Below are 9,114 nucleotides of genomic sequence, written 5' to 3'. Positions count from 1 at the left end.
GCGGAGAAATCTATTGGCTGGTGGACAGTGACATCACCATAGCGAAGAATTCCCATTGGATGGAGGGAAGAAACATCGCCAGACCAGTTTTCTTTGAAGCATCTGCCTGCCAAACGTGGCAGGTGGCAAAAGGAGAAAAATGGGGAACAGCATTGCTTGGGAAGTTGATACAACTGGAAAAAAAAACAACAAAAAAAAGCTAACACTGGACTGCGGTCCGCGGCGTACTGTATTACTCCGCTGGCCAACCGCAACAGTAAACTAAATCAGCCTTTTAATGTTTCACTATATCAAACAGTCCATGCATAAAAATTCTAGAGCTCCTAATCTTTTTCTTGAGATAAGCTTCTTGCTTAGGTAACAAGAAACGTTTGAGCAGCGGACTACTTTTTCGTCGTGGAGGAATTCTGTGGGCAGCGGCTGAATGTGGGCGGAACTTCACTGCAGACTTAAGTTGAATTCGACTATAGTGGAAATATTGCATTCACTGCCCATAGAACAAACCCGGCTTAGTGATGTCTTTGTGGAAATCAAGAGGAAGGAATGGGCTTGTGCAGGGCATGTAATGCGAAGGCAAGATAACCGCTGGTCCTCAAGGGTAACGGAGTGGATTCCAAGAGAAGGCAAGCGTAGCAGGGGGCGGCAGATACTTAGGTTGGCGGATGATGTTAAGAAGTTTGTGGGGATAAAGATGGGCACAGCTGGCAACGGACAGGGTTAATTGGAGAGAGATGGGAGAAGCCATTACCCTGCAGTGGGTGTAGTCAGGCTGATGATGATGTCTTCTAATTTGACTTGGACACCTGGCGGAACCGCCTGTTTTCCTTCAGTTCCTGCTGCTGGATTTGGAAATCAACCATCATTCAAGACTGCTTACAACGAGCGCTCTCAGTAGGTAAGCAGACGCTTTTCTCTTGACATGTGCAGTGTGTTGCGCATTGCATTGTTTGTGCAACAAGACACAAACAAGAAAGGCGCACAGGTTTCAACAACAAGAAAGTGATGCACTCTTTCATGAGGAAACTTGTAGCATGAAGTGGCTTGCGTGTCATGCATTTTGCGCACTTATTCAGTTACGGCTGTTGGTAGTATTTAACGCCGCTATTTTTTCTTTGGACATCATCTACATATACTACCTTTGTGGACCTCCCAATATGGTGGGTGCAGCTGGCAAAGGACAGGGTTAATTGGAGAGACATATGGAAGAGGCCTTTGCCCTGCAGTGGGCGTAGTCAGGCTGATGATGATGATGCAGAAATGTCTTCAGAAAGGACATTGAATTGCCATGATTTTCATGCTTAATGCGCTTTATAACATCTTACATATTTTGCAGGAAAAAATTATATGTGAGATCTACCAAAAACAATCATCTTTTCCTATGGTAACGGATGAGTTAAACGAAAAATTCCAACCCTTACGTATAATTTAATTCCTTCCCGCTTCCACTGTATATCTGAACCCGCATGCGCCGAATATGCGAACGTGGGAAGCTCCCGCGAGGGTCGCTGCACGTCTTTTTTTTTTTGTTTCTCGCTTATACGCGAGTCTAATATTGCGTACTTTGAACGACAAAGGTCACTGATCCCTTGCTCTTGCACCAAACGCATCAAAGTGCGCCAAGCTAAATAAGCAGCGCCATCGTAATATTGCAAAACTGCTCCAAACTGACTGCGGACGTAAGTGGAGATGAATGCGCCGGGTCGGGGGCGTCAGAGGCGGGGGCAGTCTGAAAGCGAAGAGACCGGCGTCGGTCGATGCCGGCCAGCGGTCAAGGACCTTTCTCTCTCGTCGCTCGGAATGCTGGAAGCTGCACTGCCCTGTGCGCTGACAGAGTACGTTGACCTCGCATGAATTCCGAGCGGTGGCTTCAATTGGCTTATACGACTCGAGTTTGGTGTTGGTCTCTTCCATGAAATTAATCCAGTTCCCACTTGACCATCCCACTGGGCAGTGAAATTCTCTTGGATGTCCCATGGACGTCCACAGGACGTCTAAGGGAGTTTCAGTACCCAATGGGACTGTGCCGGAGGTCCGCATATCAAGAGGGGGGGGGGGGGGTGAATAGGACTAAGGTGACACTATGAGGGAGACAGAAAACGATCAAATAACGAATGCTTCTATAAAAGATTATGAACGCATATTCGTATCCGATTATCTTCAGGCGTTGCTATACGATTTCACGGTTTCTGTCACCTTCGAAAATCTTGACAAACCAACTGTGTTGTTTCGTCGTCAGGCTAGAATTTCTAGCCTATTCCAGCATTTTTTTCCTACCAATATACTCTATCATCGTGTTTATGCAGTGACAGACGCAGACAAAACAGCTCTGTTCGTTGCTATACAAGTGCTAAAGTTTCGGTGAGGGCGGCTTATACTAAAAAGAAGGTTAGATCAGAAGGCTCTAAAATTTTCTGAGATGGCATACTCCGAACGAAAATATTCGTCTTTCCCAAGACGGCGCGAGCTGAGCGTTGGAAATGGAAGCCGCGTCATTTTTTTTTTTGCTTCTTATTTTGCGTGTTGGATCAGAGCCTCCCGCCTAAATGCGGGGAATGACCCATAAAAATTCTAGCCCAATAATGAACAAATATACGCCAAACACACAGGAAATGTTAAAGACCACGCTCTTCACCTTCACCAGCTCCACCTCCAGTGGCAATCTGTACACGCCTGTCAAGCACCACCCGGCAGCGTCCAACCCACATCCACCCCACCCCTTGGACCTCTTGGGTCACTGTCCTTCCCGCCACGAAGCCGAGTGACCAGCGACGGCTGATCGAGCGTGCCGGCAAGCTAGCGGCGGCCTACGGGTTCGATCCCGAAAGACGCGGGTTCGATACCGGCCGCGACGGTCCCATTCTGATGGAGATGAAATTATACAGGCTCGTGTACTGTGCAATGTCAGTGCATGTTAAAGAACCCCAGGTGGTCGAAATTTCCGGAACCCTCCACTACGGTGTACCTCATAGCCTGAGTCGGTTTGGGACGTTAAACCCCTAGTGAACCCATGAAACTCGAACCACGTAGAGCTGGAGGTTGCGATTCTCACCCCATCGAATTTCTGCCGAGGTATCACCAGGTCATGCAGACAGTCGAAGCTATGTCCTATGGGCATCTCAAGTGAAAAGAAGCCGCGCTTTTACCTATCAGGAGGTCAAACTCTCTTCTCCCGCCGACTTCTGTTTCCGCGAAATCCAGGACGCCGTTTCAGCGTTCTCACATGGATAAAAGAACCCTTTAATGATACAAAGACGGAGGAAAGGTGGCCCTGAAGACAGCCTGTTCGCAGTAAAATTAAATTACACTCCTTTGTAGAGAGAGAGGGTGGTTAAGTGCGAGAGAATTTCTCACCGTGCTGCCACTGGTTATTCCGACGTGTGCGGTACCGAACGACCCACTCCACGATCCCGCAGTAACCGTGCGCCACCCCTTCCACATCTTTTGCACTTTTATTACGCTCCCTCCCCGACTGTCTCTACCGCTCTCGCAAGTCCACGTGGTCCTCGCTTTCCTGCCATGCACAGAGCAAGCCACGATGCAAGCAGAATGGGATGGAGAGCTGGCCGGTCCGGTCATCGTCCGCACCGCAAGCCCCGGTGCCCTCTCGCGGAAAGCGGAGAAGACTCGGCACCGTGTTCCCGGAAAAGCGTCTGCTCCTCAAGTCCGCCCCCTCCCCGGTGAACACCGACGCCGCCCGCTTTTTATTCGCTTTTCCCCTTGCACTGTGCTTTCCCTCATCCTCCCCTCCTCGTTTCTCGTGCTCTGGGAGTCGTAGCGTCAGGGCGCGCGGCTCGTGCGAACGCAAAGCACGACGACGACTGTAGTGATGCCGCGTAGCTCTCCATCACCGGGAGCAGACGACTACTCCGAGTGCATATTGCTACCGCGCAAAACGACGCAGGACGAAGAGAGGAAAGTACAGGACAAGCCAAAAGTCTTCGTCCTGCGTCGTTTTGCGCGGTAGCAATATGCACTCCATTATCAACCACCAACTGGCCCGCCTTCACTTGGTACATGACTACTCCGAGCCCCGACAGCACCAAAGCTCGGTGTGCAGCCGCGCTGAAAATTTCCGCTGCGTTGCCTCAGGAAGTCTACAGAGGCTAGCAAGTCTTTTCTCGTCGACACGCACTCATCTGTTCGATTTGCTTACCGCATTGCACTAGTTTAAGGAGGGCAGCACTTCGTTTTGCCAGTGCAGCACTAGTTTTTGACTGCCTTGCACTGTCGGAAGCAGAAGTGCGTCTGTAGACTAAAAAATATTTTGACCGCAGTTTATATGAAACGATGGCTGTTCACTGTTGAAAGGAGGAGGTGGGAAACTTCGTGCCGTCAGAATTGTAAACCTAAGCGGTCAAGTCGATCTCCATGAGCAGCATATCAGCGCGTATGCGTAAATCATCCGTGCATATACATGCAACCACTCTTTTTTCTACATGTAAAAGGACGATTTCATGGGACTGGGTCGTGGCAACAATTATTGCTATTTGCGGCTTGAAAATTCTTCGCGTGGTTCGAGATTTTGGTGGTCGATGATGTCGACATCACGCAGCTGGTTGTAATTTGGTATCGATTACCAAGGATAGCAGACGACTGGCCTGCACTCGACTGTTCGTTTTGGAAGCAGCTAGTTCCAGAACTGGTGCACCTAAGGACGATGAGAAGAAGCGGATCGAACCCGCGTATTTCGGGTCAGCAACCGAGCACAATAAACGCTGAGCCACCGTAAACTGGTTCTGGAGATATTTTGTCGGACAATCTGAAGAACTTCCACTGCATAAAATAAAAAAAGAAAAATCGCATGCATATGCTCTCATTGCGTCGGAAGGCCTACTGCCGATGCAATTCGTGAGGTATACGTCTGCTTCAATTCAAGAAATGCAGGCAACCAGTGCTCACACATTAGTGTTGCGAGCTTCTGTTGACGTGGTGCTGCAAACACCGTGTAGTAGGAATTTGTGCACACACACACATCCCTCACACTACAAAGCATGGAACAGATTGCGCACGGGACTGAACAAAAATGCAATAACTGTAAATCCATTGATGCTGGTTTCTACCTCTGCTTCATCCTTCTGTGACCTTGTACCCAGTCTCTTACTTTCGCGATCTACTCGACGCGTTGTCCCAAGCCTCCACCTTGCGCAACCAATTGTGGCCGTGCAGCGGTATATCTTCTCCTTGCCACCCTTTGTTACTGTTCTCCAATTCTTCCCTCCCAAAACTGCCAAGCTCGAACGTGCCCGAGAGATGGCGCGATCTGTACAGTTGAACCTCGTTATAACGAATTCGAAGGACACCGACGATTACTTCGTTAGAGCCCGTGTTGACCGAACTTTCTAAGGGGAATCACCATTCGTGCACTATATTCATTATTTAGTTATGAACCGTTTCGTTATAACGAGGTTCGACTTGCCAGAAACGTGGGCGCTGAAGACCTATCGAAATGTAGACCGCATTTCTGAGGGTCTTCCGGGTTCTTGGTTGGTCATCCGTACGTTCCGAGTGACGTCATCGAGCCCACAATACGGAACGCGAACCCAATGTGACCCACACAGTATATAGGTGATCAGGACTTGCTGGCGAAGAGGTTCAACGTCAAGCGCGGCCTTCGGTGGGTCTCGGTCCGGCCCCTTCTACTAGGTGTGTAGTCTTAACCAGCACTGCACCATCTCTAATGTAGCAACGTAACACATCCTGTCATCAGTGCCCATGTCACCCTCCCGAGATCGGTTTGGGAAGGCCACGAGCAGGTCATTCACAAAAGGTTAACTGTGCCATACAGCGAATTCGCAAAAGGCGCACCAATAACAAACGAGACAAAGTAAAATGAACGAAGTTATTTCGTTTCCAGCAGCCAGAGCTCTTGAAAAGGACATTAGATTCGAAGATCATAGCCTTCTACGGGGCAGAAACGTGGAGGCTAATGAAAAGGGTTCAGCTTAACTTACGGACAACGCAGCGAGCTTTGGAAAGAAAAATGATAGGTGCAACGTTAAGAGGTCGGGAGCGGACAGAGTGGGTTAGGGAACAAACGCGGGTTAACGACATCCTAGTCGAAATCAAGAGGAAGAAATGGGCTCGGGCAGGGCACGTAATATGAAGGGAAGATAACCGCTGGTCCTTAAGGGTAACAGAGCGGATTTCAAGAGAAGGCAAGCGTAGCAGGGGGCACCAGAAAGTTAGGTGGGCGGATTAGATTACGTTGGCAAAGGACAGGGTTAATTGGAGAGGCATGTGAGAGGTTTCTGCCCTGCAGTGAGCGTAGGCAGGCTGATGATGATTTCTTCTAATTTGGCTTAGAAATTTGATGGAACCGCAGGTTTTCCTTCAGTTCTTGTTGCTGGCTTTGGAAATCAACCATCAGTTCAAAACTGATCCATTTTTGAATGAGCACCATACAAAACCTCTGACAACGAGCGCTCTGAATGGGTAAGCACACGCTTATCTCTCGACATGTACAGAGCGTTGCACATTGCATTTAATGTGCAGCAAGACAAAAACGTGAAAGCCGCCCAGATTTCAACAGCAAGAAGGCGATACCGTCTTTCACGAGGAAACTTGCGGCATGAAGTGACTCGCATGCCATACACTTTGCATACTTATTCAGTTACGGATGTTGAGTAGTATTTAACGTCGCTACTTTCACTTGCGACATCTTCTACTTATACCACTTCTGTGGACCCTCCAATGCGCACAGGCTTCCAAGACTCTGCGGTACTCATTCGACGGCGACCTTTTGAGAACCATGCGGATATCGCGTTGACCGCCAAAAAGGGCTTTTTAACGCCGTAGCGTTAAGGGACACTTTCAGCGGCAACAGTGAAGCCGGGATTGATGTAGCAGAACATAGAGATTGGGAGAGGAGGCGTGGCGGTCGGTGCTTTTTGAAAGCGTGTTGTGTGTTTGGTTTTATGGAACATAAGCAGCTAACACTGTCACGCGCCAACCGCAAGGTTTAATGTGCCTACTTTATGAATGCATATTGAAGAAAACAGCACTCGCCGAGGTCACAGAGGAAAAGAAAAACATACAAAACATAAACACATTGACGTTTCGGCACCGCTACGGGTGCCTTGTTCACAACTGAAATGAAACGAGATGGGCCGTTGCTTATGAACTTAAGGTGTTGCGTACAAAGTACATGTACATATCGGGTAGTTTTCCCCGCGTCCTGTTTATCGCTTCGCTTGTCATTTGGATGTGTAATGATTCCTTCAGTAGGCGGGTAGATAACAATTTTTCCCTTTCCAGTACCCGTGCGGGATCCCAGTCAATCAGGTGGCCCGTGTCTTGACTGCACTGTGCTTCAATATGCTGAACCTCCGTCGCCGGACGGGTTTCCGTCGAATCCTCAGCTGTCTACTTTATGAATAACGGCTAAAAAGTTTTAAGGTATGATAACTAGTGTAATATCTTAGTCGTTAACCACAAGGTAAAGAAAGCTAGGCAGTGTCCGACGAAAGAAGCCGGTGTGGCTATGGACGCGTTGTTTCCGCTCCCAAAGGCGCACAGATGGCTAAGTTCCGCGGAACATGAAAACACAATCACACCTGAGTTTACTTACTCGAGTCGAGCAAGTGGGAAGGCGGCGACTGCGAAAAATTTCGCAGCGCTTTTCCCGGAATGATAGACGACAGCGTCCCGCGACGCTTCTCGGAAACGAAGCGTCGAATTCAATTCTCGTTACCGGGAAGCCAGTGCCGCGCACCCACTCTGCCGCGTGCCCGAGCCCAACTCCCGCGCTGATTTTCCCCCGTCAACCCGACGACAAACTCCTGCGACTCGTGACGTAATCCCCCTGTTGCCATGCGGCCGCGCTGCTCGCTTGAGTTCTCGGTAGTCGCTTCTTTGTGGAAAAACATTACAGCGTTGCTCTGGCCTGAAAGCCGATTGGGGGTATATAGCGACCGTGCTGTCCAGAGAGCTACATATGCAGCGACAAGCACACATAAGGTACGCAAGATCCAGCAACGCACACAGGCAGGCGGGCTTAAGACGAAGCTGGGTAAGATCACGCTTTCCTTCTTTCCCAATCTTCCCGAATCGTTTCGGCGAATCGCGGTTCGCGCCAGTCTGTTTGAGGGAAAGAGCACTCGGGTAGGAGGAGGCGGACGCGGAGAGCAGTCGACTTTCTCCGAAACGTCGCCGTCGACAGCGTCTGCTAGAGCCGCCCGCACTGTTGCCACCGCCGTAGCTTCCCGTCATCGCTGGGTCCACGTTCTCTTTTTGCCCAAAAGCAGTGGCTATCCATTACGCGCGCACACACACACACGCACCAGTGTAGCAGGCTTTACAGCGGACTTCCAACTCTCAAAGAACAAATCGAGGAAAAGCCTCGCGCAAAGTGTATGCGATGGGGAAGAAGTGGACGTCAATCCGAGCCTGCAGCTCTAACCCCGGGCTATGCCTAGCCTACCGCGAGTAGCACGTGTTGCGAGCAAAGCACTAAGACCACGTGTGAAGGGGGGGGGGGGGGGGGGGCTACCGCTTACCAGGAATTTGTGAGGAGGAAAGAAAATACAACTTGCTCAAAGCCAGCCCAACCTCTCCCCCAGGCGTCGTCTCTCCACACCGTTTCACAGCACCAGGCCAATCGTAAAGATCAGCGAGGCTTATTCGTTTGTCAGGGGCTTTCTCTCTCTCCCCGCCGTCTCGAGATCACTGTTGTCACGTGACGACACCGCTCGTTACGCGGCGCCGAGGGGGAAAGAGATATGGGGGGAGGTGGAAGAAGAATAAGTTGTTGGCTGAGTTGAGGTTGGCGTCCGATGAAGCCTCGGGGCTCGAACCCCGCCACCTCGGAGGGGGCGTTCCGCGCATGGCTCTGGCACTTGTTCCTCTTTCCTTTGCTTCTTTTTTTTCTTTCCTCGGTGCAGCTTTTCCAGTGCTAGAGTCCCTGCTCGTGCTGCCTCCCTCAATCAAGCGTGCCGTGGGGACGCGTTGGGGGAGGCTGCGGAGTACTACTGGTGGTGATGGTGGCGGGGGGGTCAGGCGCGCCGGGATTTCGGCGAATTCCTCGGGGATGTCCCCTGGCTTCCGAGAAACGGGCCGTCTCCTCTCTGACACGCCGCTGACGCGAGCTCTGGTTATGTGCGGCTTGGGTGGACTGGC

This window comes from Amblyomma mixtum, chromosome 4, assembly GCF_055824585.1.
Source record: "Amblyomma mixtum isolate Tamu chromosome 4, ASM5582458v1, whole genome shotgun sequence".
Taxonomy (NCBI): domain Eukaryota; kingdom Metazoa; phylum Arthropoda; class Arachnida; order Ixodida; family Ixodidae; genus Amblyomma; species Amblyomma mixtum.
The sequence above is the reverse complement of the archived record's forward strand: the minus strand, read 5'-3'. Positions refer to the sequence as shown.